This window comes from Bubalus kerabau, chromosome 15 (genome assembly GCF_029407905.1).
Source record: "Bubalus kerabau isolate K-KA32 ecotype Philippines breed swamp buffalo chromosome 15, PCC_UOA_SB_1v2, whole genome shotgun sequence".
NCBI lineage: Eukaryota > Metazoa > Chordata > Mammalia > Artiodactyla > Bovidae > Bubalus > Bubalus kerabau.
Window position 1 is genome coordinate 25,849,261 of NC_073638.1, and position 26,574 is coordinate 25,875,834.

Here is a 26,574-nt window from a genome sequence, read left to right on the forward strand (position 1 = left end):
GGAGCTATAAAGCATAGTTTTTTTTTTAAGTAGCACTTAAAGAAAAAATAGCAGTCCACATAAAATCCCAAAGTGACCACCTACCTAGTAGTATATAAGAAATGACACCACTGTTCAGGAACTACTCCTTTCAAATTCAAAAAATGTTGGCAGCTTTTGTAACTTTAATGTACTACCATTAAAGACACACGCACACAAACCGGAGATAAATGGATGTTATAACAGGCTTAAAAAAAAAAAATAATTACCTAAAAAAGAAAAAAAAGTATGTATTTTCAGCAATGTATCCATTCTTTGTATTCTACAATTCAAACAGGATGGGTATTATAACCAAAAGGGGAAAAGAATGTATTCCAACCATGTTATAATAGTACAATGCAAACATTTTTGTAATCCCTTTTTCGAATTCTAATGTTAGCTTACAAAAATCCACTGGCTTTTAGAAGACCCTTACAAATAACACAACTGTGAAGGAAATTTAATGTACGCTTTCTTCTCCCCTCCTGGCACAAACTCACAACACGACAACGGAGAGGACCTGCTCAGGAGCCCCCACTGGAGGTGTGGGCAAAAGCCCACCTGGAAGGGCTTTCCTCTGCTGGCCTGGCCCCGCACCTCATTCAGGTTTCACGTAGTACAAACAGAGCGACATGTAATATGTCAACTTTGCTCTATTAATACTGGGAAAATAAACAAAAGGAAAAGGATTTTCCTGGAAGAAGACCTTTCAGCACCAGGTTCATTCATTCATTTTTAAATGTTTACTGAGTGTCTATTGTGTGGAAGGTGAAGTGCCAGGAACTGAGTCTTATATTCTTGCAAATTTCCCTGTCATAGCTTCATAAAAATCCACATAAGCTATAAAGAAATGCCACAGGGTTCAAGAGCAAAGGTTATCACAGACTAACTCAGACAGTTTGCCCTTAGCTGCCCCTCCATCCTCAAGCCAGTGATGTCCAGCATGTTACCTAACTATTCTGAGCACTGTTATCCTTTCTGTTAAATGGGGCCCAAAAGATTGTCTCTCTCAAAAAATACGTTGAGAAGCTTAATAAAATATCTTAGCAAAGTACCTGGCACATAGCCAGTGATCTGTGCATGAGGGCTGGCTGTGTGTCATGGGACATAAGTGCCATGTCCCTTCAGTCACGCGCCACTCAGATGAGTCCTTAGAAGGTTCCACTCACAGGAAACACTGAGGACACAGACAGAAACAAAATAGCAAAAGCCTACCTTCCTGGAGCTTACAGTCTGGTATATGAGAAAGACACTAAAGAAATTAGTGGATTACAAGTAAGCCATAAGAATGTACTTTTCCTAGCAACTTTATTAAGGTGTAACTGACACACAGTCGACTCCATATATGTAATGTACATGGAGTAACATACACAGCACAGCTGTGAAACCATCACCACTATCCAGATAATGAATTGACGCGCCGGCCCCTGAATGTCCTTGGACACACTCGGAATCCCTCCTTCTGGGACCACTGCCTCCCCATCACCTCTCAGTCATTAATCCTTTTTTTTTTTTTTTTTTTCCCCTCACTGTAGTTTCTTTTGCATTTTTCTAGAATTCTATATAACAGGAATCATAGAATATGTACTCTTTTTACCTGGCTTATTTCACTCAGAGCAATTACATTGAGATTCATTCATGAAGTTGTTTAGTCGCTAAGCCGTGTCTCTTTCGCTACCCCATGGACTGTAGCCCACCAGGCTCTTCTGTCCATGGGATTTCCCAGGCAAGAATACTGGAGTGGGTTGCATTTCTTTCTGCAGGGGATCTTCCCCTCCCAGAGATCAAACCCACATCTTCTGCTTGGATTCTTTACCCACTGAGCCACCTGGGAAATTCTCATTCATATTGCATCAATAATTTTAAAACACACTGGACAAGAAGGTCATCTCATCTACTCCACCACACACAAAATTGTACCTTTTACTTCAAATCTCATCTCTCCCACTAAATTCACGGCTTTAAACCCTGAAGAGTACAAATCAATCTAGAATTAACCACTTTTCAAAAGGGTTGCCTCCCATATACAACATGCTAAATACTTTCTCCCCATTAATTCAGTGTTTCACATCCCCTTTGAGAATTTCACACAGACCACTCTTTTTACTGTCAAAGCAGAAGGAGAAATGTTTTTTGTTTCTCACATCAAGTAGGCAAAACTAAGATGAGTAATCTTGAATCAATCATCAAAGCAGACTCTCAGAATAGCTCTGTATACATATATGCATTACCATTTTAAAAAAAATATTACAAAATAAGAGACAATCTGTATGGTTTATCATAAAATGGTGGGGATTTTTGAGAAACTATTCCATCAGTGTTCTAGGATCTAAAATGTTATTCCTACGAAGACTGATTATTTTCTAGCTGAGTGCTCAAGTACACTGCTCAAAGGCATGGGCTTCCGATAGACAACTAGGTAATGTCAGGATATAAAATCTGGACTAAAAATTATCTTTCAACATGAAATTTCTTATAGTTTTAAGTAGTGTCATATACCAAGGTGAGACGATACATTTCAAGAACTAAGTACAATGGTTGGTACATGAGAGGTACCTCCATAGAAGATCAGCCCAAAGTAAAGGTAAGACATAGTCATACTGCAAGCTTCTTTAGAGATATGGGTTCCTTTCTTGATTACAATGAATCCTACATTTTCATTGACTGTCTTTTTTCTGCCCCCACTGTGGTGGGATGCAGACCTTCCCCAACCAGGGATCGAATCTGTGTCCTACAGTGGAAGCATGGAGTCTTAACCACTGGACCACCAGGGAAGTCTGTGGATCCTACATTTTGAGTCCTTCTAAAAAACTGCACGTCCCCCATGTATTCAGTCCTGAGCTAGATGGCCAATAAATAATTTACTGAGTGCTTCCTGTGCCTAGCACTGAATAAGGCTCTGTTAAGCACAAGTAAGACAAATGCTTCCAGGTGGTGAAGTGGTAAAGAATCCACATGCCGTGCAAGAGATGGAAGAGATTTGGGTTCAATCCCTGGGTTAGAAAATCCCCCAGAGAAGGAAATGGCAACCCGCTCCAATATTCTCGCCTGGAAAATTCCAAGGATAGAGGAGTCTGATGGGGTTGCAAAGAGTTGAACACATCTGAGCACTCATACACACAAGAAAAAATGATCCTGACTCAAACTTTGTTGAATGCTCCAAATTTCTTTAAATACACACACACACACACACACACACACACACACTGGCTTTGTACTGTTCCAAACACAATTCTTCTAGTAGGGTTAAGTTTGAGACTCTCGAAAATAAGTCATACACTAAAAAGTGTACCGGGATCTTTCAGTTCCTTGGTCTCTTTCACTCAAACTTATTTTGAAAGGCTTGAATAACAACCACATTAACGGCTGGATCTATTGTTGTTCGTTGGGTACCCACTACATGCCCAGCACTGCTACATCAGCTGGCTAAGAAGATTAATCACACAGAGAAGGGCATACATAAGCCTTTCTTTGGCAACAAAATAATACACCTGTTATTTTGACTTTTTGCTTAAAGCCCATAGAAAAAGCTGACAGTGATGTTGCACTTGAAATTGAAGACTCACAAAGCAGCCAAACTGTATAAACACAACTACAATACAAATGAGCTCCTTGAAAACAACGAGCTTTTTGCTGACTTTGTGGCTGCACCCTAACCAAAAATATACGGTGAAATTAAATTATCTTGCTGATCAAAGTTTTCCGTTCTTAGGCATAGATGAAATGGAGCATTTGCCAAAACCTGCTAACACTGCTTACGTGATTATGAATGGTAACGGGGACTGCACATGAACTGCATCCAATGAGTAACTGGAGAGAGAAAACCACACACACACACACACACACACACACACTCCAAATGAAATCCTAGAATGAAATGCTGACACCCAAAAGCCGTGCAGGTTCAGCGACTGCAGCAGACGAAAATATTTCAAAGCTAGATACATTTCCTGTTGCAAATTCCTTACATTCCATGACAGAATCCTAAAGGCCTAGAGCAGCCTGGCAGTCTGATGCACAGAAAGGGAACTCTAAGTGTGTGGTCGAGCTGTCAGCAGAGCCCCTAGACCAAACACCGCTGAAAGCGAAATAAAAGTGTCTGGGAGGCACTTCACAGGTTTTCAAAGAAAGACTGATGACTGTGACCTTGAGCCCCTTCCAAAAGGTATTCTTTCTTTAAAGTCTTACTGGGCCCCTGCAGCCTACTCGCAAGATTCAACAAGAATTTATTTTTTTGAGATTTTCATTTGACAGTAAGATGAAGCTGCCTGGGTACATTTGTGGTCCTCCTGGCGATCACTAATATTTACCAAGTACAAATGGACTTGGCCTTCAAAGTACTCAAGCTATATTTTAACCTATAATTTACATTTTGACTAAGAATCTCTAAAAGACTGTGTCCAAATGTAATTGGGAATGCTCTGCTTCTTGGATTTCAAATTCTGCTAAAATGACAAAAGGCTGAGGGGCGTGGGGTGGGGTTGGGGGGACTTCACTAAAAAATGAAAAATAAAGCAGCACCCAAGCAAATAAAACACCATTCATACAGCATAAGACACTGAATCCCCCTCCATATCTACTATTTGTCTCTGAAATATCATTAAACTGGTGCTATGACAGTCTTCCACACACGCAAAGCTGGGTATGCTGGTAATTCTCTTACCAGAGAGAAATCTGTAGGGTTATAATGAAGCAGCAGTCAGTGCTGTAGTTAACCTCCAGCTCATAAAGGAAATCGGACTATGTATAACTCAGATTCTACCTATGACTAGCCAGGACTCACAGAAAAACATGTTAAGAGTCCCAGAGTAGATTCAGCACTGGAGTCTCTGAATGTCTTGAGTGACCTGTGTCTTGTTGAAGGTGACCCTGAATCGTGTGTACAGCCATTATTTATGACTGCTTATAGCTCTTCACCATATTTTGCATCTGAGTGAGAAGGAAGCAATTCTAAGAACTGAATTTATGCCAAGAAAAATCCATACTGTATCTTCAGATTGTGCATGCCTTGGGGCACATGTGCACCCATGCCCACACGTGCCTGCACACACACACACACACACACACACACACAAGCAAGCAACTCTGTCCCAAATCACATACTCAAACCTGATCCTTCCACGTCCAAACCAGGCTTAAACTCTGTTGGTTCAGTATGGGTATAGGTTGGTGCAGTATGTCTCATTTACATGACGGAGTAATATTATTCAAAAACAAGTTCTAACAATAGCTTGTAATAAACTCTTCACTGAGGTTAATGATGCCTACCCCTATGGAATACTGATGAGGCAGAAATGCCTAAGAAGCACTTGGTATAAAATAAAATGAAATCAGATGCCAAAACATGGTCAGCCCCCTTTGCCCCCATCTTGTACCACTGAGAATTAACTAGATTAGCCATTTGGAATGTTGTTTCTCAAAAGAATATACCTCAATATAAGAAAACTGACAGTTTTGTGTTTTACCTTTTAAACCTGACAAGGTTTTCTTACTATCTTAACTTCAAGAGAAAAAAGAGCAAAAGGCAATTCCCACAGGCCTCAAGAGTACTGAGACCTAGTCAACAAAAATAGTTTTAATTACAGATAAATTTGTGGTTTAGCTGGTAGGAAATTTACTGAAAACTGTTCTAGGGAAATGCTTGGAGAATAACAGTATAAACCGATTATTAGAGTTTGTCTTTTTTTTAAAGTATCTCTATAATACAGTCTTCCATATCTAGGCAGATCTTGTCAGAGACAGATGGCCTAAGCCTGTATTTAACAATGAATGATTAAAAGCAAAGTAAAAGAGGCAAGATACTATTTAATCCTTCTTCACAAATAAGCATCAATAAAGCTATGAGGTCATTGAGTATTTTTATGCTTATAACCTCAAAAGAAGTACACCTTATTGCTTATCCATAGTTCCGTCATCACTCTTGCAAATCCCATACAGGAATTCATTTTATTAGACATCAACACAAGGGGTCTTATCCAGAAAATGCAGTGCCACTGATCTTTCATTCAATAATCAAGCACCTACTACGTGCCAGGGGAAAGGAACACAGAGAAAGCTGCCATTATCTGCTAAAGGATCTGAATTTAATGTTTATCTCATTCACTCATTTCTTCAAGCCTCTGCCAACAGAAAAATCATACAGACATGCCCAATCCAGATAAATCTTCCCATAAGGATCAATGGTACAAGCTGAGAGCTCAGCTTCCTTTGCCTCTTGTCGCTACAAAGTTCCTTTGGCTGCACACACTACACCTGGCACCAGTTTCACAATCAGCGGGACATGGCGTAACTGGTGCCAAAGTACCGCATGCATTCAAGCACCAGTGACCTTAAATGGAGGTCATTATTACCATCTCCTACCGCTTTTTGACAGTTGGCCGCTGTTCTCTGAATGTCAGAACCCTCTAAATTCTACCGAATCACTGAACTTGTGGACCAAGGTTGATGAGGGGTGCTCCAGGTAATGGCTTTTCAGTATTAAAGAAAACAGTTCCTTCTCTTCTTATAAGAAATATGTTAAAAAAGATTCAGAAACCCCAGACAGTGATAGATCTGTTTATTTGCCAAGTCCATTTTAAGGTAATTTCCCTTTTTAAACAGCAATCTGGATGACTAAGTTAAGAATAATGGAAAGAATAAGATGAATGCATGCAAAAACACAATAGGGGAGGTTTAAGATAAACAGAAATTTGTTTCCTTAGATTCAAGGTCCACTGATCAGTTCATCAGTTCAACTAGGAAAAGCTGAAGAATGTACTTTGCTCTTTAATAGGAAAGGCTAAGATTCTTGGACTATTCCAGGGCTTTCACTGGGGCCTGAATCAAATGATCTTGGGACTGTTTCTTCTGGTAATTTTCAATACACGTGTGATCCCTCTCAGTGAAATCTAAGCTATGTTCATTCTTATTCTGGCATTGAGTGTCTCTCATTTTCAAAACCTATTTCAGGAACTGAAATACGTGCTTCTATAAACTCTAAGGCCAAGTTTTCCTTTCAAAAGTGTTCCTAACATTTACATTTAGACCCACCGTTAAGTCTCTTTTATACATGAAACCCTCCCAATCAACACTCTCTTATATCTTTCTTTCATTCCTCCTTTTTAAGGAGGTATTTGTTTAAATCAATGCCTTCCTTCCATTTCTAATGAAAACACCTGGACTTGGCCTGGTAGAAGTACACATCTATTATGACCAGAAATACCACCATTTTAAAAGTGCCCCATGCATTTTCTATAGCAGAGTAAGTTATAAGGCAAGAGGAGAAGAAGGAGGAGGAAATGAGGGCAGGGAGGAGGAGAAGTCATTTATTTAACTTGTTTGGTAGGGATCAGATCCACTCTGGCAACATCATATTTCTGACAGAGTATATAAATATCCATGACACTTCCAGAATGTCACAGTCAGTCCTATACTTAAGTCATTGGCTATTTCACCTCTCATACTCTATTATGCAGTTGGAAAGCTATCACTCTGTACTCTTAAATTTTTTAAAATAGCATCACAAATCTGGTAATTAATGCACTATATATAATAAATGCTCAAAGTAGTAAAATTACCAATTCAGAACTTATAATATCGTTGACATGTACCTCATTTAATAATGGTTTCCCTAATATCTACATCACTATATCTGGCTTTTAATTTGAGAAACAGAAAGGAAAACAATGGTAAAAATTAAATTTATCGGTTTTCAGCTGTAGCTCTTTGTAGGTGTTTATAGAAAACCTTAATAATTGATTAAACAATGCTCCCTATCTCCCTGTAGAACATCCTAACCGAAGCCAGGGTATTCTGCAGAGTCATACGTGTGGGATTCTCTACCAGCCGAGTTGCACAGTTACCATGCGTTCACTGGGTTTGCTCCCAAACCTTTCTATTCTAGTTCTCTTTGTTAATGTAATTTCAAAGTCTAATTAAATCGTATGTGAACAGATGATACCATATAAATCAATGAAATATGAGTGTAAAAAGAGTGATTTGCTGTTTCTACCAAAATTAAGCAGAATATTTGAAAGAATTTCATACAGATGAGTCATTTAACAATTATCACTGACTACATGGAGGTTAGATAAAAGTTTCAGGGGAAATTTAATAAAAGTCTAGAAGGATTCTGCATGTAGGTATTTCACAGCATTTTTAAGCAACGTGCTTGATTCAGATAAATATGGACTGGAAATCAGAGGGACTGCACTGTGGGTGTGGTTTACACAAGAAAGACATAGGGAAGTCCACCCAGCAAAGAAAGTGCTTTGTTTAGTTGCTATAGATGTTTAGTGGCTGAGTCGTGTCTGACTCTTGACTTAACATCAAATACTGGCAAATACAAAATGAAAATATTTATGTGTGTCATAAATATAACTATAAATGTTAAAAAGCTGAAAGTTATGTATTTATAATTTTTAGATTGGTCAGAATCTAAAAAATATGTTAGAATTTTTTGATTGGTCAACTACTGGAATCAACCAAAGAAAACTTCTGGACAAGAAAACTTCTACTGTAACTTCTTAATGACCTCATATGATAGATAGCTCGGGTGTCCCTAATGCAGCAAGGGGAGACACAAATTTGTATTTTCAAAGTATCAAACTCAAAATGCTAAAATGGTCACACTGCTAATCTTGCTTAAACCAGGAAGCAATTTTCAGATCAGAACATTTAGAAATTCAATCTTGATAATATGGGAGGATTTTACCCAAGTGCATCTACCCTCCACCCCTCCCCCCCGCCCCCCAACCATCACAGTTAACATGGTTTAGCCATCTAGTGACCTGGCAACTTGTGTGAGCATGGAGTAGGTTTTCTGCATAAGGGCTGCAGCCATGAAAGGGCCAGGATTAATCGACACCTGTGTGGTAATATTTTCATCTAGATTAATGGCTCCTTTTTTGCCAGCGCCCAGTGATTTCTGTCACTAGGGTCACATGTTATCATACAGCCTTCCACAGATAGCGCTGGCATGCTCTAGACTCTGCTCTGATCATATAATGCATGCGCATTTGGAATCATCAGAAGCTAACATCACACTTCTCTGCGGCACAAAAACAGGCGAACAAAAAGACTTGCTAAGCAAATTGCCTGTCTCCGTGCCTCCTTGATAGGAAAAGTCAGGAACCTACTTAAATATTTATTTTTAATTCCTCTGGCTAAGATTCTGACATGCAAAAAATCCAAAATGCATAGCTTTTTAGTGTCAAGTGATGTCCAAAGCAACGGGCAGCATATTTTACATGCAGGTCATCTGTACTGCATTCTTGTAAGGCTGTAAAGAGAGTTAGTCTTGTAGGACCCTGAGTCCACATCCCCTGGGATACCTTAAAAAAGTCTCCTTCGAAATGAGGCAAGTTTCTAATCTTTTTCTTTTACTCCTCACAACATGCAGAGCAGTAAGTCTTTTTGTTACTGAGTTTGTGTGATGTAACAAGTGGCACTAGAGAAGAAAAGAAGAGAAATTGCATACCAAGAAGAGATGTGTTCAAATTTCTTAGAACATGCATTTCTTCCAAGTAGGTCAAATAATTTTACCAAAAAAAAAAAAAGCTTCCTTAAGAAATCAAATGAAGAATATAATACAGAGGAAAAGAGAAATATATAATTTGACTTACTCAAGGTCATAGTGTAAGTCCATGCCAAAAAAAAAAAAAAGGTCCTAAATTACCTTTACCTCAGAAGTAATCTTTCTACATTATTTCACCAGGAATTAATGTGAAATGGTCTGAAAAGAGCTGAACACTTGGAAACTACTTTACATGCAGTCAGTCCTTCCCCCTAGTATCCTAGCATCCTGGCAGTGGGAATGTAGAATATTTTGGACCTTGGATTGGTCATGCCCTCATATATATTGAGGAAACCAAAAGTCTCAATGATTTACATAAAAATTGTCAAGAATTACTTTTTTTTTTTTTTTGGTAATATAAGCATTTATTTATTTTTTTTTTTTTATTTTTTTTTTTAATTTTATTTTATTTTTAAACTTTACATAACTGTATTAGATTTGCCATTCTGAGTACTGTAAAAGATGAAAACAAACAATAGGAACTGGCTAGACAGTATGTTTTCTTTTAGAAAAGTGTGCAGTGCCCACTTGGAACCAGTCTTTATTCAAAGAAGCTCCTTCCCACTTACTTGAACTAACATATGAAGTATGGACTCATAAATCAAATCAATAGCTCGCTTTAATATGTTCTTTTTTAAGTGATAATTTAAGTTTTCTCTTTATTATAATATGAATGCATATTCGTCATAGAAAATGAAACAGAAAAAAATAAAGGAGCAAAGAGAGATCACAGGAATCTCACCACTCAGAGTCAACCTCTGTTAGCATTTTGTTTTACTCCAGGTTTTTAACATTTTGTGCATTTTTAGCACATTAATATATGCATCAATTTTATAAATTTTAACAGCATTTTAAGAGGATTATTCAGTTGTCTTCTGATTTTATTTTCATTGGTTTAATAAATTTGAGATGATTCTCCTCTGTGAACAAAAGAGTTTCTTAGAAAAAAAATTCAGTGAGATCTCTAGAAGTAGACATTTGATAGATCCAAATTTAAGTGAATCTTAAAGGTAAGAAAATTTCCCTTTTATTCCATATGAGATGATCCCCTCAAAATATGAAGTTTTGTTTCATTTTGTTTTTAACTTGACTATAGTATACCTTTTAGGTCTGAGATTGAGATGGCTAAATGTCTAGGTGTATTTCCTTCCTTTAGTTTTACGTACATGTTCAAAATCACATGGAATATTGCAGAGTATATTTAGGAAAGTGCTTTGCTGTTTTCTCCTTTCACATTTCATGAAGAACTCCTCAGGAACAAAATTGTCTTACCATCCCTAGAGCTACTTTTTTTTAGGGACACCATCCTGAGCAAATCATTTCTCCTTAGAGGCTGTTTTAGACACAGCACTTCTAAAATGCACGTATGACACAGTTGCCACAAGCACCAAGTCACTCAATAGTAGCACAGTTGTTCACACATCTTTCAGGCACACAATTGAGATCTTCATAGCAAAGACATTTGCAATACTTTTTATCTGTTCTTTAAAAGACTTGGTTAATAGAGTTGCCATATGATCTCATCATCCCACTCCTGGTCATATATCTGGACAAAACTATAATTCAAAAAGATACATACACTCCTATGTTCATAGCAGCACTGCTCACAATAGCCAAGACATGGAAACAACCTATATATCCATTGACAGATGAGTGGATAAAGAAGACGTGGTGCACACACACAGTGAAAGTGTCAGTCGCTCGGTCACTTCTGACTCAGTGCAACCTCATAGACTGTAGCCTGGCAGGCTCCTCTGTCTATGGAATTCTCTAGGCAAGAATACTGGAGTGGGTAGCCATTCCCTTCTCCAGGCGATCTTGCTGACCCAGGGACTGAACCTGGGTCTTCTGCATTACAGGCAGATTCTTTACTATCGGAGTCACCAGGGAAGCCCGGTGGAATACTACTCAGCCATAAAAAGAATGAAATAATGCCATTTTGCAGCAACATGGATAGACATATAGTTAATCATGCAAAGGAAGTAAGTCAAAAAGACAAATACCATGTCATGTCACTTATATGTGAAATCTAAACTGTGATACAAATGAACTTAACTATGAAACAGACTCACAGAGAGAGAGAACAGACTTGTGGTTGCCAAGGGGGAGGAGGAGTGGAGGAAAGATGGAGACGGAGCTTGGGACTAGCAAATGCAAACTAGTACATACAGAACGGATAAACAACAAGGACCTACTGTATAGCACAACAAATGATATTCAGTATCCTGTGATAAACCATAATGGAAAAGAACATGAAAAAGAATGTATATGTGTATAACTGAGTCGCTGTGCTGTACAGCAGAAATCAACACAACATTGTAAATCAAGTTTTCTTCAATAAAAAAATTTTAAGGGATTGAAAAAGGCTTGTTTACAATAATATCCAGCATGTCATCTAGAGGTCATACCTAAATCATTAAGCTTGTGCTAAATTTCTATCTCTCTTTTTGAATCTGACTCTGCATATTCAGCAAGCATTCATGAAGGCTGTTTTGATGTTCAAAGTAACTGAGAGACTGATCTATAATATGAGAGAGTTTTAATAAACTTGAATATATATAATGACTTCTCTCTTGGAGGAATAATATTTGGGGGGAAGAATCCTAATGTTAGCAGCACATATGGTGACAAGAACACATCAATAGCCCATGGTAATTTTGTTTTTGGCTTTTGTTTTCCTGTCTCCCTTCTGGTTACTGTGATTCTAAGACTGAAAACAGCACTACAACAACCACACTTGGGGATAAATGAGTTAGTATAATAACCTCTTGTGCAGTGCTATCCAAGAGGACTTTCTGCCATGAGAGAAAGGTTCTTATCTACACTGTCCAACATGGTGGCCAATAATCACATGTAGCTATCAAGCACTTGTCAAGGAGCTAATGCGACTGAGGAAATGAACTTTTGTTTTAAATTTCAATAGCCACAGGTGGCTACTGGCTATCCGGCTTGATAGTGCAGCTCTAGGGCAAAGAAATGTGTCAGTCCTTCTGACAGCTTCCTCCCCTCACTGTTCAGCAGAGCAAGAGGGACCTTGTTCTGCTTTAACTTGCAATAATAATTTAGATGAATCCTAAGAAGAGAGGCCTCTTTTTCTTAATAAGGGCATCATGGAATCACTGAAAGGAGCAGAACAACCCAGTCTCATTGCAGAGCAGCTCCTGAAAGAAAAACAAATTCCACAATCCAAAATTATTTATGGTACCTTCTTTGTAACCCGTAGGCAAACCTTCAAAACATTGGAGAGGCAGTTATTTTTAAACTATCTAGGATTCTATGGGCATGGTTAGTCATTTGTTCAGAGAAAGAAATATAAACTGGACATGCAAGATTTTATAATCCCATTTGCTAGAAGAAGCTGGCAGAAGATGCATTAACTAACAAAACATAGTCATCATTTTATTTTTCAATTAATTGTTAGAATGCAAAGAAAACTCTAAGGCTTCTCAGACTTGCAGAGGAAAGACAGCTAACAAGCTAAAGAGTAAATTAAAATACAAAATTCTGATGCCACAAAAAATTCCAAACAAAGCTAAAGGCATACTGGCTTCCCAGAATCTCTGTAACAAAACAAGTATATTTGCATTCACAACATTAACAACTGAAATAAAATTCAGCCACCTCACTCACAGATGATTTTTTATTTTGTTAATATCCTCACAGATTTCACCAGTCCACAAGCATTGATTAGAAAGAAAAAAACAGCACCATGTCTGATCAGGCTTCTGACTCTAATATTAACTGAAGGGAGAAGCACAAGCAAAAATCGAGCTACAATACATTATTCTGAAATGCTGCCACAGGAAAAAAGACACAGCACTGATTCCATCCACTTCCATTTTCTTTGCAACAAATCTGTCACTTAAGACTAAGATGTTAAGATATGACTTATCCTTGCCGAAGCCATCTTCTTATAAATGCAGATCTCCCAACAGGCTTCATAGCCCTGATCTCTTCCCACAAGTTGCTCCTGATTCAAGCAGATAATTTTGCTCTCTTTAATCCAGTGGAAGTGAGTTCTTGGCACTTTAAAGAGAATTATGAGAACAAAAAAATCTCTTGCCAGAAAAGCACAGGTAAGGCTCTAGTCTCTTGATGGGTAAGAGTTCTTTATTTTACCACAGAGCCTGCTAGAGCAGTAAGAGAGATCAGAGCAGATGTGTGGTTCAGGAGGCCTTAACGATATTCAAATTACACAGAGAAAGATTCAGGTTCATAGGACAACACTACACTTCCCTTGGATTCCCTTGTGGCTCAGCTGGGAAAGAACCCACCTGCAATGCGGGAGACCTGGGTTCGATCTCTGGGTTGGGAAGATCCCCTGGAGAAGGGAAAGGCTACCCATTCCAGTATTCTGGCCTGGAGAATTCCACGGACTCGATAGTCCATGGGGTCGCAAAGAGTTGGACCGTGACTGAGCAACTTTCACACTCATACTTCCCTTATGGCTGCTGTTGTGAACTGAATGCTTGTATCCCCATAAAATTCATATGCTGAAGTCCTAACCACAACCCCCAAATGATGATGTTTAGAGATGGGATCTGTAGGAGGTAACAAGGGTTTGATGGGGGTCATCACTGTGGAATTCCTGCCTTTATAAGAAGAGACACCAAAGAGCTTCCTCTCCCTCTCTGTGCACAAAGAGGTCATGTGAGCACAGAGCAAGAAAGCACCTAGCCACAGCACTGGTTGCACATGTGCCTATTCCCACCAGGCAGCCAAAGGAAAGGGTCTCAGAATTCAAGCTGACTATCGCATGTGTGTAACGAACTATCTGGGGCTACAGGGAAGCTACCTGAAATGTTAGAGGGAACGGTGAGCAACAGGCTGGAAGTAGTGCCTATTCCCACCAGACAGCCAAAGGAAAGGGTCTCAGAATTCAAGCTGACTATCGCAGCTGCACCCTTAATTTGGATTTAAAGTTGGTCTCCCTGATTCCTACGTACCCACCTCTGAAGGAAGAGTTAGAAGAATCCCACGGTGAATACCTAGTACCATCACAACTCCGCTATTAAAGAAGTCAGCATTAAGTATTGGCTACTTAACCTACATTTAAAACTAATTAAGACTTCTGCTTCCTGCCAATATGGAGTCACAGGAACCAGGCTGACCCTCCTACCTGAAACAACAAAGTGAGTGAAAAAACAATGGTTTTCAAGACACTGGACACGAGGAAACAAAGGACACTGGTTCCTGAGAGACAGGAATCAAACGATGTAAGCCTTACTGCTGTCCCAATCTTACTTTCTAGAAGAGTTTCCTGGACACAGCCTAGGGAAGGCAAACTGAGGTGAAGTTCAGAGAGACAAAGGCAGCTAGACTGTGCAGGACCAAGTACTGAGGAGAAAAGAACAGCCTAGCGAGGGAACCCCAGAGCTCTGTAGAGGGTCCCTCTCAAGTACTCAGCAGAACACTGATCAGGGCATATAAGTATGATTAACTACCTGGAGCTGGAGAAAAAAAAACTATCTGAGATGTTGGAATGGTGAGCAACACACAGCAAGCTGGGAATAGTGCTCTTTCCCATCTGACAGAATAAAAACCCTAGAAAGGTATTGCCTCAGTAGTGGTAATAATTGGTCATAGACTAAACACTGCTCCATTCCACCTAACAAACCTTAAAAGCAGAACCAAAAGGATCAAACTATTTCCAAGTAACATAACTCCATACCAAAACCAAGCTCAAGAGTACACACAAAAATATCCAGCACCAAACAGGAAATATCACAATGTCTAGCAACTAATCAAAGATTAGCAGGCATGCAAAGAAGCAGGAAAATAAACCCATATAGAGAAAAAAAAAATCAACCAAAACTGACACAGATTGACACAAACGATAGAATTAGCAAAGATATCAAAAGACACAATGTAACTGCACTAGGTGAGTTCAAAATAGAGACAAAGATTTTTTTTTTAAAAAAAGCTCAAATAGGGAATTTCCTGGTTGTCCAGTGGTTAGGACTCTACACTTCCAATGCTGGGGCCCAGGTTCAATCCCTGGTCAGGAAAATAAGATCCTGCAAGGCACACAGTGTAGCCACAATAAATAAATAAAATAAAAGCTCAAATAAAACATCTAGAAATAGACTTCAAGAGGTGAAATGAAAAATACACTGGAATTAACAGCTCATTAGACATTCAGAAGAAAAAAAAAAAGTTTTGAAAATAAAGCAATAGAAACTTTCCAAAATGAAAGAGACAAAAAAAGAAAAAACAAAGAAATCAGAACAAAATAAAACAAAACAAAAATAATCATTAAGCTGTGGAACAACCACAGACATAATAAGTTCAATTAGCTTCAAGCACAGAAACAAGATGAAAATTACACCCAATCATGTCACTCTAAAATTGCTCAAAATCAGTGATAAAGAAAACGACATGCTATTTATATAAAAAGGAAGATAAAGATAACATCAAATTTATCATTAGGATCATGTAATCAAAAAGACAGTAGAATATCCTTAAAGCATATAAAGAAAGGAAATCTGTCAACCTAGAATTAAATATCCAGTGAATTGCTCTTCTGAAAACAAAAAAAGAGGGTTTTAGTCATACAAAAGTTGAAACAAGTAATCATCAGTAGATCTGAATTACAAGAAATGTAAAGGAAAGTTGATAAGGCAAAAGGAAGATTATTATCACCTGGATATAACTCTACAAAGAGGAATAAAGTATACCGAAAATAATAAATGGATAAATGAATAGTGATGTTCTATTACTATTTAAAAGATACTTTAAAATATTTATTTTAAAGCAAACTAGTAGACTATTTACACAAAATAATAATGTGCTGTGAAGTTTCTAGCATATGTTATAAAGTAAAATGTATGGTCAAAATAGCATATAAGCTGGGAAAGAAAATTAGAAGTCTAAGATTTAAGGTCCTTGTACATGAAGGATTTAAGGTTCTTGTACATGAAGGGTTATTATATCACTTACAGATGGATTTAACAAGTTAAAGATGTATACTATAAACCCTGAAATAACCACAAATGTTTCTAAAAGCACTTATAGCTATAAGCCAACAGAGGAGATAATTGGCATCATAATACGTACTCACTTAACATAAAAGGCAGAAAAAGAAGAAAAGAAGAAGAAAGTACAGATGGGACAAATAAAAACAAACAGCAAAATGAATTAACCTAACTATATCAATAATCACATTAACAGTAAATGATCTAAATACTTCAATTAAAAGGCACAGATTGTCAGACTGCATGTTTCTCAAAAAGCAAGCCTCAGCTATATACTTACTACATGAAAAATACTTTACATATAAAGACACAAATAGGTTAAAAATAAAAAAGATGGAAAAGACTTCTCATGTCAACACTAAAAGCTAGCATAAATGCTTCCCATAAGCACTGTATTTCTAGTGTGTAATATACCTCATACATAAAACTCTATCAAAGAATTCACATAATAGTGGTTAAGAGAAGTATGAAAGTAGCTCTTTTGCATTTATTTTTATATCATTTACAAAATCATCTGGGGAGGTATAATTCATTGTAACCAACAAAATATATAGAGAGAAACGTATATTCAATTTATATTCTCCTTACATAATTCACTGCCTGGAAAATGTCTGAATTCCATGTGAATTCATCTCCTTTCTTTAATCATAAGTACTATAGGAGCCAAAGTCTTCCTTTTATGTCTTGGCTAACAATCAGACAGCCAAAGCTTAATTTAGTGCCAAAGCCTAAAATTAAATTCACTCCCCCGCACTTAGGCTTATTTTCACTCTCTCCTTCTAATTGGTTGTTGAAGTCTAAAATCATCTTGCTTGCACTATAACACTGGAAACTACTTTGGATTCTTTACGAGTCACATTTTACAACAGAAAGAATATCAGGAACAAGATATGAGTAAATTTGTTCCACCACATATAACATGTGTGACCTAAATTACAAAGGTTGATAAAAGCTCTGAAGTTTCATTTTGCACCATAAAGTGAGAGTAACAGTGGCCACTCTGTCTCTCCCTCAAGATCATTAATAAAATGTGAATGTTTACAAATGCAAAACAAAGCTAAACTAATATTAAATGAAGCTAAAGGATGATCAAAATTGTGGTTAGATTTTTAAACCGAAATCTGATCTTAAGAAGCAGTCATTTCCAGATTAACTCTTTTCCCCCCATTTTTAATATTAATTCAAAACTGGAGGGACCCTTAGAAAACTAGAGCATGTTCTAAGAGAGGAGTAATAAAATGACCAGACACAGTCAGTTTCAGAACTCTGATGCAGAAAAAAGAACAAGGAAAACACCAGCACTCAGGTGAGCATGGATGAAAGAAGGCTTAACCCAAACTAGGACTGGATCTGCAGAAGTATTAAAGATAGGCCCCCAAAGACTTGTGAATTCAGGTATGCACTTGTTACTCCTTTGATTGTCAATTAATATTTCTGCATAAGAGGAAAGGAAGGGAACAAGGGTACAAGGACATAAATTGCTCTGATATTTTATCAAATGAAGAATTGCCCTTAAGCAAATCTACTCCAGTACCAGGCACTCTGCTCTAAGCAGTGAGAATTCTCCCTCTGGCCTCAGGCACAGTCTTAGTTGTGAGGTTCACCTGTATTTTAGCATTCTGAGTGGTCAAATATAACAGCAGCCTAGCTTTTATGGGAGTGCAATACTAATAACTGTAGTCTTTTCTAGTAGATGTATAGAGCAATGAGTTAAACAAGAAAAGAGACTTCAGATGGTACACAGGTGGCTCATCAAAAATACAGCCAATCAAAAAAGAAAAAGGGTAGGGCAAGAAAAGGGAATGTCTTAGAAGATAATTGGAGGCATAGTTAAATATCTATACCGTAAAAGTATTTTATAAAATAGATCTGCAGTTCTTTCATGTTGGTATTAGAATCACCTATGGAAATTTAAAATGCAGATGCCAAACTTTATCCACCAGAGGTTACATCAGTGTGTGTCTGATACTGAGAACCTCTAATATTAATCTCATTAGGAACCAGGATTTGAGGTATAAACAAATAAATAAAAACACAAATGCATGCTTTACAGGGCAGCATGCATAAGCCACTTCCAGCCTTGCAGCACTGTTCAAGGAGAAATCAGAAATGGCCACAGAGCTGGTAGATGGGGAAAAAATATGTGATTTAAGTAAATGTGTGGTTTTTAAGTAAAATCTGTGTAGTCTTGAACTAGAAGAGACAAGATGAAGTCATCATGCATTTTATCCTTACGACAATAAGAACAATGCCTCCCCCAGCTCTGTACACTAAAAAGATCTAAACACAATGATCTACTTGGAAGCAATAAGCATCCCCTAGTGACCAGATTATAGTTTCTAAATAATATTTCCCACCAAAAGGAACAAGTCCCTAGAAGAAATAACTGATTCCAGGTGTGAGGGGGAAACAAAAACAAAAATAAATCTTATAAAACAAACCTGGAGTATATCATCATATCAGGAAAAGTGACATTAACAAAGAATCTAGAGTCATGTTAAAAGGTCTCAGGAACCAACATGAAGAGGCAAAAACAGGATAATGTGAGCATCAACAGAATAATAATTGCAATAGATGAAAGTGTGTTTCAAGCTATGAGTTCAAAATAATACTAAAACAAAACAAACTCCCCATGATTATCTTAAAAGGATACCAGAGAACCAACTAATTATTTGGAAAATTAAATAATCAATGATTTATTTGTCCTTCCCATATGTAGCACCTTAGGGTAATAAAAGGAAGTTTCTCCTTATGAAGTAGGGATAACAAAGTAAGATTACCACTATCTTGTAGGTTCTATTGAAAGAATCTAAACACTGATCTTCAAATAGTTACCAACATCATACACTCCACAAAAGGTACATTTATGATGTGCCTATTTATGGAGTATTCTTGTCCTTCATATACCCCACCCACCCCACCAAAAGAGAAAGAAAACCAAACCCAAATCAGATATACTTCAACTATGATTTATGGGAAATTAAGAAAGAACAAATATGCTGAAGTTGAAGCTCTAATACTTTGGCCATTTCATGTGAAGAGCCAACTCATTGGAAAAGACCCTGATGCTAGAAAAGACTGAGGGCAGGAGGAGAAGTGGGCAACAGAGGAAGAGGTGGTTGGATGGCACCACTGACTGAATGGACATGAGCTTGAGCAAACTCTGGCAGACACTGAAGGACAGAGAAGGCTGGTGTGCTGCAGGGCTATAGTTCATGGGGTTGCAAAGAGTCAGACACAACTCAGCAACCAAACAACAAGAGACAGATATACTAAACAACATCATGAGGACGTAAAAACCAAAATCTGATTGTGGGAAATGCTATAGATCAAACAGTCTAGTTTCTTCAACAAATACACTTCAAGGGGGAGAAAAGGATGAGGGAGAAGCTATAGGTTAAAAGAGATGACATTAAAATGATTCGGCAGTGTGAAAGCATAGAAATGGGTGAGGTTATTAATGAAATAATGCTGGCCTTGAGTTAATAACTGATGAAGTTAAGTGATGGGAACATAAGGGGGTTCAATACACTATTACCTCTACTTCTGTATGTTTGACATTTTTCAATAGTCAGAAGTTTAAAAATGTCAAAATCAGTTCTAATGAGGTGGATGAAACTGGAGCCTATTATACAGAGTGAAGTAAGCCAGAAAGAAAAACACCAATACAGTATACTAACGCATATATATGGAATTTAGAAAGATGGTAACAATAACCCTGTGTACGAGACAGCAAAAGAGACACTGATGTATAGAACAGTCTTATGGACTCTGTGGGAGAGGGAGAGGGTGGGAAGATTTGGGAGAATGGCATTGAAACATGTAAAATATCATGTATGAAATAAGTTGCCAGTCCAGGTTCGATGCACGATACTGGATGCTTGGGGCTGGTGCACTGGGACGACCCAGAGGGATGGAATGGGGAGGGAGGAGGGAGGAGGGTTCAGGATGGGGAACACATGTATACCTGTGGCGGATTCATTTTGATATTTGGCAAAACTAATACAGTTATGTAAAGTTTAAAAATAAAATAAAATTAAAAAAAAAGGTCTGGAAACAAAAAAATAAATAAATAAAATAAAAATGTCAAAATCAAAAACTAAGAAAACTACAAAACTATGGCATTAAAGTTATCTTTGAGGAGAAGAAAAGAGTAGTAATTTTGAGAGGGCATGAAGGGAGACTTCTGGAGTATAGGCTAAAGTCTAATTCTTGAGCTGAATAACAGTTACTCAGTGCTTATTTTGTGGTATTACTGAGCATTTATACTTTGTGCAACTTTCTGTTGTTGTACATCAACCAAAATTAGTTAAGACTAGCATGCAGAATCTAGGTTACTATTCATCAATATAATTAATCAATAAGATGGGGATACTTAGTATTCCATAATGCATAATATTTCCATAGTGTTTAAGAAATTTATGGATGTTAATCAAAAGGAAAAAAGATAGTGTGTTGTGAATGCTATATTGCAGCCTTTAATCGCATAGGAACTAACCATAAGATAGAATCAGGACATATTAAATACAAGGAATACACTAAAAATAATAGGAAATACCTATCATAAATTGAGTTAAAAGATGGTTATAAATTTTTTAACTATTCTTTTAGATAAAGTATAAATACTCAACTTTGACTTATAATTTTTTTTTGCTGGTATACTAACCAGTCTACATTTATTTACTGTATATTATACAAAGGTAAAACTAGTAAAACTATTGTACTGCCTAAAGATGAAAGCACAACAAACACGTAACCTATTTTGAAAAAGCCAAAGTGAGTTGAAAGTCATGTTGCTAAATGGCTACAAGCAAGATTCTTGGTGTTACTCAGTCTTAGATAGGAATCCTCACTCATCTATAAGTTCTGAGACATCAACCAAGTACTTAATCTATTTGTGCCTTTGTTTCCACATTTGTAAATGGAGTGATATCATCCCATCTAGTTACTATGAGAATTAAGTGAGACAGAAGTCTTAGCTCAGTGCCTGGCATACAGCACCTGCTCATTAAATGCTAATTACCATGTATTTATTACTGTTGCAATTATAAAAGGATACCCCTCTGCAATATCTCCCTTGGTAGTTTCAAAATATTCCTCTCAAAGAAATATGATGAAGAAAGTTACAAATACAATATGTTTATACATCATGGGCTCTGCAAAAAGGAGAGAATGCTTTACTTCAAATCAGAGGGGGGAAAAACATACACAAAAATAAAGGGGGCTAGGACACAGCACAAGTAGATGGTCAAAAATGTAAAAGCAAGATACCAGAAAAGCTAGGATCAAAACATAATCACTGGTTTTAGGCTGAAAAAACAAAACTGCAAGGCAGATTTAGAAGAAATTATTCCATAGTCATAAACCACTAGTCAACAGAATCAGGTTATGCGGTGCAAAACCCTTGGGAAACCCCCCTGAACCAGAGAGCCATGAGAAGTATATTAGCTCTTGCTGAAGCAGGTACCACTTACCTGAGTATGAAGACATAATGCCAGTCACCGGGGATCCGTCAGGTAATTCCGGAGGACAGTGGTGGCCCTGGTCTCTCTCTGAGGCTCCACAGCCTCTCAGAGCCCACAGGACTTTTAAGGTACTTTTAAATATGTGGTATATTTTGACAACAGCATGTTTTATAAGTCATTTGTCATCAGCAAACTTTAGACAAGGTTAATGAAAGTTCTGTCACTTTAATGTCTAGCCGGCTTTAAATTACAAATGTCATGCACCATGACTAAAGAAAGGGCACTGCAATAATACCATAAACCATCATCTCCAGGGACATACAGGTAATTGCATAGCTCATTAAAAAACTGTTTTAATTATTAATTGACCGTGTCAGAGTTGTCCTTTGAAGTCAATTTTAATTTTTTTTTTTCCTTGCAAGCATTATGATTTCAAGCTGACCTAGAGAACTTTGTATACCACCTAAAAACTACCAGCACTGGTTACCAAGAACGCTCTCCGATACTTGGGAGTTACTTTCAAGTCATTTGCAAATAATTTGCTTATGGATGGGGGAAGGAAATGGTAGAACTTTTCTGAAGAAGTCAGCTATGTTCTAATCACCTTACAGAGACCACAGAAAAAGAGAAGTGAACCAAAATAAAATGCCAGGATTTAATTTTTCTCCCATGATGATGTGAAACAAGGAATAAAAGTTTTTACAAGAGGAATAAAAGTTTTGCAGTCCTTCTGATCAGGAAGAACTTAGCTAAACTTACAAAAGAGAGAGCTAGATAAATGTTTTAATAAACAATTCTAGAAATAGGCTGGTTGCAATTACCAAAGTTGAATAGTCATCATTCAAAAATGTCAATAGTAATAATTCATACACTTAAAGACAACAGAGGATGAGATGGTTGGATAGCATCACTGACTCGATGGACATGAGTTTGAGCAAGTTCTGGGAGTTGGTGATGGACAGGGAAGCCTGGCATGCTGCGGTCCACAGAGTCGCAGAGTCAGACACAACTGAGCGACTGAACTGGAATGAAAGGTATCTTTAAGTTCCACCAATCAAGAGAAAAACTAGTAGACTTGCTTTTTTTCTTTGAGTAAATCTAGAAGGTATCTTGGGGTTTCCCTGGTGGCTCAGATGGTAAAGAATTCACCTGCAAATGCAGGAGACGAGTTCAATCCCTGTGTCAGGAAGATCCCCTGAGAAGGGAATAGCAACCCACTCCAGTACTCTTGGCTGGAAAATCCCATGGACAGAGGAGCCTGGTGGGCTGCAGTCCATGAGGTCGCTAAGAGTCGGACACGACTGAGCGACTTCACTTTCACTTTTCACTTTCATGCATTGGAGAAGAAAATGGCAACCCACTCCAGTGTTCTTGCCTGGAGAATCCCAGAGACAGAGGAGCCTGGTAGGAGGCCGTCTATGGGGTCGCACAGAGTTGGACATGACTGAAGCGACTTAGCAGCAGCGGCAGCCAGTATTCTTGCCTGGAGAATTCCATGAACAGAGGAGCCTAGCGGTCAACAGTTCATGGGGTTGCAAAGAGTCAGACATAACTGAGAGACTAACACTTCCATTTTTTTTTTCAGAGGTATCTTATAGAAAGACAAGAGCATGTCCACTCTTGCAAAAGATGCCAGTGGCAAGCTTAAATGACTAATTCTATATTTATAAAGAGACAAGCATCCATAATGTCAAACGACAGAGTTTTCACTGATTTACTAGCAAATTGAACTTTCACTATAAGAGAAAATAATTTCTCAAAATCTGGATCTTATAAATTAATCCAGTCCTTCTTGAAAACCATTTTAAAAAGACAACGCCAACCTTAAGTTTCAATGATTCATTGCCTCGTAAAAATTTGAGGTGAATATGTCTGATAGCAAATTTCCGGAACAAGAACCCTATTACAACACAACCTAAAAATCTACTGTCATGGGCACTAAACAGTTAGGCTGCAGTCGGGAAGCCGCGCTCAGAGTATCCATCAACACAAATACTGACAGCAGAGTCTGTCCACCAAGCTTGCAGGGCCAACAACTTACAACTCAAATCTGGGATCAATTTATGAACTCCGCTGTTGTTAATGAACACACAGGCTGAGGAACACTGGAAAAATGACGGCATTCTCAGGACTAACATATCATCTCTCGGAATGTGAAAATGAGATAAGTCAATTCGGCTGCATTGTCTGCACCTCGAGAATTAAACAACAACTACCAACTGATAACAGAAATTACTCTCACTGATGGCTCAACACCGGATTCTCCTTTCCCCCATCAAGCAGAGACTGGCAGATAAGGGGATGACAGGAAAAAGTCAGTCGGCCCACAATTCCTGCATTGTGGAAAGTGAACAAGCAGAGATACAGAGCAAATCACCGAAATCAGTCAGTAAATATACAAATACATAAAATAAAAATAATGCCTGGGTCGGGAAGATCCCCTGGAGAAGGGAATGGCAACCCACTCCAGTACTCTTGCCTGGAGAATCCCATGGACAGAGGAGCCTGGCGGGCTACATGCCCATGGGGTCGCAAAGAGTCAGATTTGACTGAGCGACTAACACACTAATGTTATCTGCAGCAGCAAGGATGGACCTGGAGATTATCATACTAAGTGAAGTCAGACAGAAAAAGACAAATGTTATCACTTATATTCAGAATCTAAAAAAAAAAAGTTGATACAACAGAAACAGACTTTATAGGCTTAGTGAATGAACCAGAGGGGAGGAGTGGTATGAAGGATAGCTTGGGAGTTTGGGATTGATATGTACACACTTCTATATTTAAAATAGAACCTATTGTATAATACAAGTATTGTAAACAAGAACCTATTGTATAGTACAAGGGACTCTGCTCAATACTCTATAATAACCTAAATGGGAACATAATCTGAAAAAGGATGGATATATCTGCATGTATAATAAATAGCTAGCTAGATAGGTAGGTAGATAGAATAAGAAACTGGACCCGACAGCTCAGGCGTCAATAACTAAGGCTCAGGAACCAAATCCGGCCTGCTGGCTTGTTTTTGTAGAGCCCGTGCACTAAGAATAGTTGTTACAGTTTTAACTGTTTAAAAAAATTTTTTAGGAATAAAGCTAAAATCACAACAAGAAAATTACATGAAGTCCACATTTCAGTGTCCATAAATAAAGTTTTGCAGGGACATATCCATGCTCGTTGGCTCCAGGAGTGTAACACATTTACTGGCTTGCCCCTGACAGAAAAAGTTTGCCAACCTCGGTTATAATGAAGTGGTACCTGAACTCCGTGCCTTGGATGGCATATCAAGTGAGACAGTCTCATCTTCATACCTTCAAGCAATCTTGATTATTTAATAATTTAAAGACTCCCCCAACCTTAAAGAGGAGAGTTAACAATAAATGATAAAATTCTCTAGCTGGAGGGTACGGCATGAATGTTGCCAAATTGATGATCAAATTCTGTCTCTGGTATACACATATAAGTACAATACAATGTACAATATTCTAATTAAATTGAAAAATGGCTGCACAAGCCCTGTTTCTATTAACCAGGTCTTATTTGATTTAGCAGCAGTAATGAATGCTGAATCAGGTCAGGGTTGTTAAGCTTATCTGGCTTTGCCAATCTACTGAAATTAGGATAATAAAACCGAAGATATATAATATGGAAGACATTTAAAAAGAAAACTCGTTTATCTTCAATTAAAATATCCACAATACTGACAATAAACTTATTACTCCTCCCTATAGAAAGGTTAGGTTGAGGAAAACAGCACATTAAAAAGAATTCAGTCCAGCATGGGGACCATGGAATCACATTTTAGAAGACCAAAAATAGCTTGGTTTTCTTGTGATACCAACATTTCACACATTTGTAGGGGGAAAAAAAAAAACAACAGGCAAAACACAGAAGCTCAAAATATTCCTCTGACAAAAAGCTGCACTAGATTTCTGGCTTCAATAAAGCTAAAATTCTCTACGTGGAATAGGGAAGGAGCCGTGAACCAGTTTCTTGAAATGAGCAGTGTTCCAGGTGGGCATGTTGAGTCATCTGCTTGTTTGAGTCATTGGGGGAACGAGGTAGTCACCACTTCTGATTCACTTTACCTTTTCAGACTAAAAACAAAATTCTGGCTCGTTTCATTTTCTTAATTTTATGTATTTATTGACATAAACACACAGAACATAAAACTCCATACTGAAACTGTATCAGTCATCTTGGTATGTTATAAAATACAGTATCTTTAATAATATTTGTTTTAGGCACCAATTAATTTTATGAGGGAATAATAAAACAGCAGCTTCTTCCTCCCTCTACAGTATAAACTATATAATAATATCAACAGATATAGGCCAAATCAATGGCGTGAAAACAACCTATTTGACATTGGCTATGAAGATGCACTAATTCCAACTCTCATGAGACACTGACTCCTAGGACCCAGTACCTCCATTCCACTCAAAACCAGAGCAGCTAAAATCTATAATTAAAAAGCAAGATATGCAGTTCCTCTATTTCCCCACTTCCCATAATTTAGAAAATATAAAATGAATACAGTAAGGAAGCCACGCAGGAAAAT

At 37.7% G+C, this 26,574-nt stretch overlaps 1 protein-coding gene, 1 long non-coding RNA gene and 1 other non-coding gene across 3 annotated transcripts in view; 1 reads left to right on the forward strand and 2 right to left on the reverse strand.

Annotated features, from left to right (window-relative positions):
• Positions 1–26,574, reverse strand: part of CADM1 (cell adhesion molecule 1) — a 261,293-nt gene that overhangs the window by 195,747 nt on the left and 38,972 nt on the right. The window lies entirely within an intron of this gene.
• LOC129628663 (uncharacterized) overlaps positions 1–26,574 on the reverse strand; it is an 88,961-nt gene that overhangs the window by 26,043 nt on the left and 36,344 nt on the right. The gene's annotated exons all lie outside the window — the stretch shown is intronic.
• Positions 15,509–15,580, forward strand: TRNAG-UCC (transfer RNA glycine (anticodon UCC)). Its single transcript has one exon. It is a non-coding gene; the product is annotated as a tRNA-Gly (tRNA).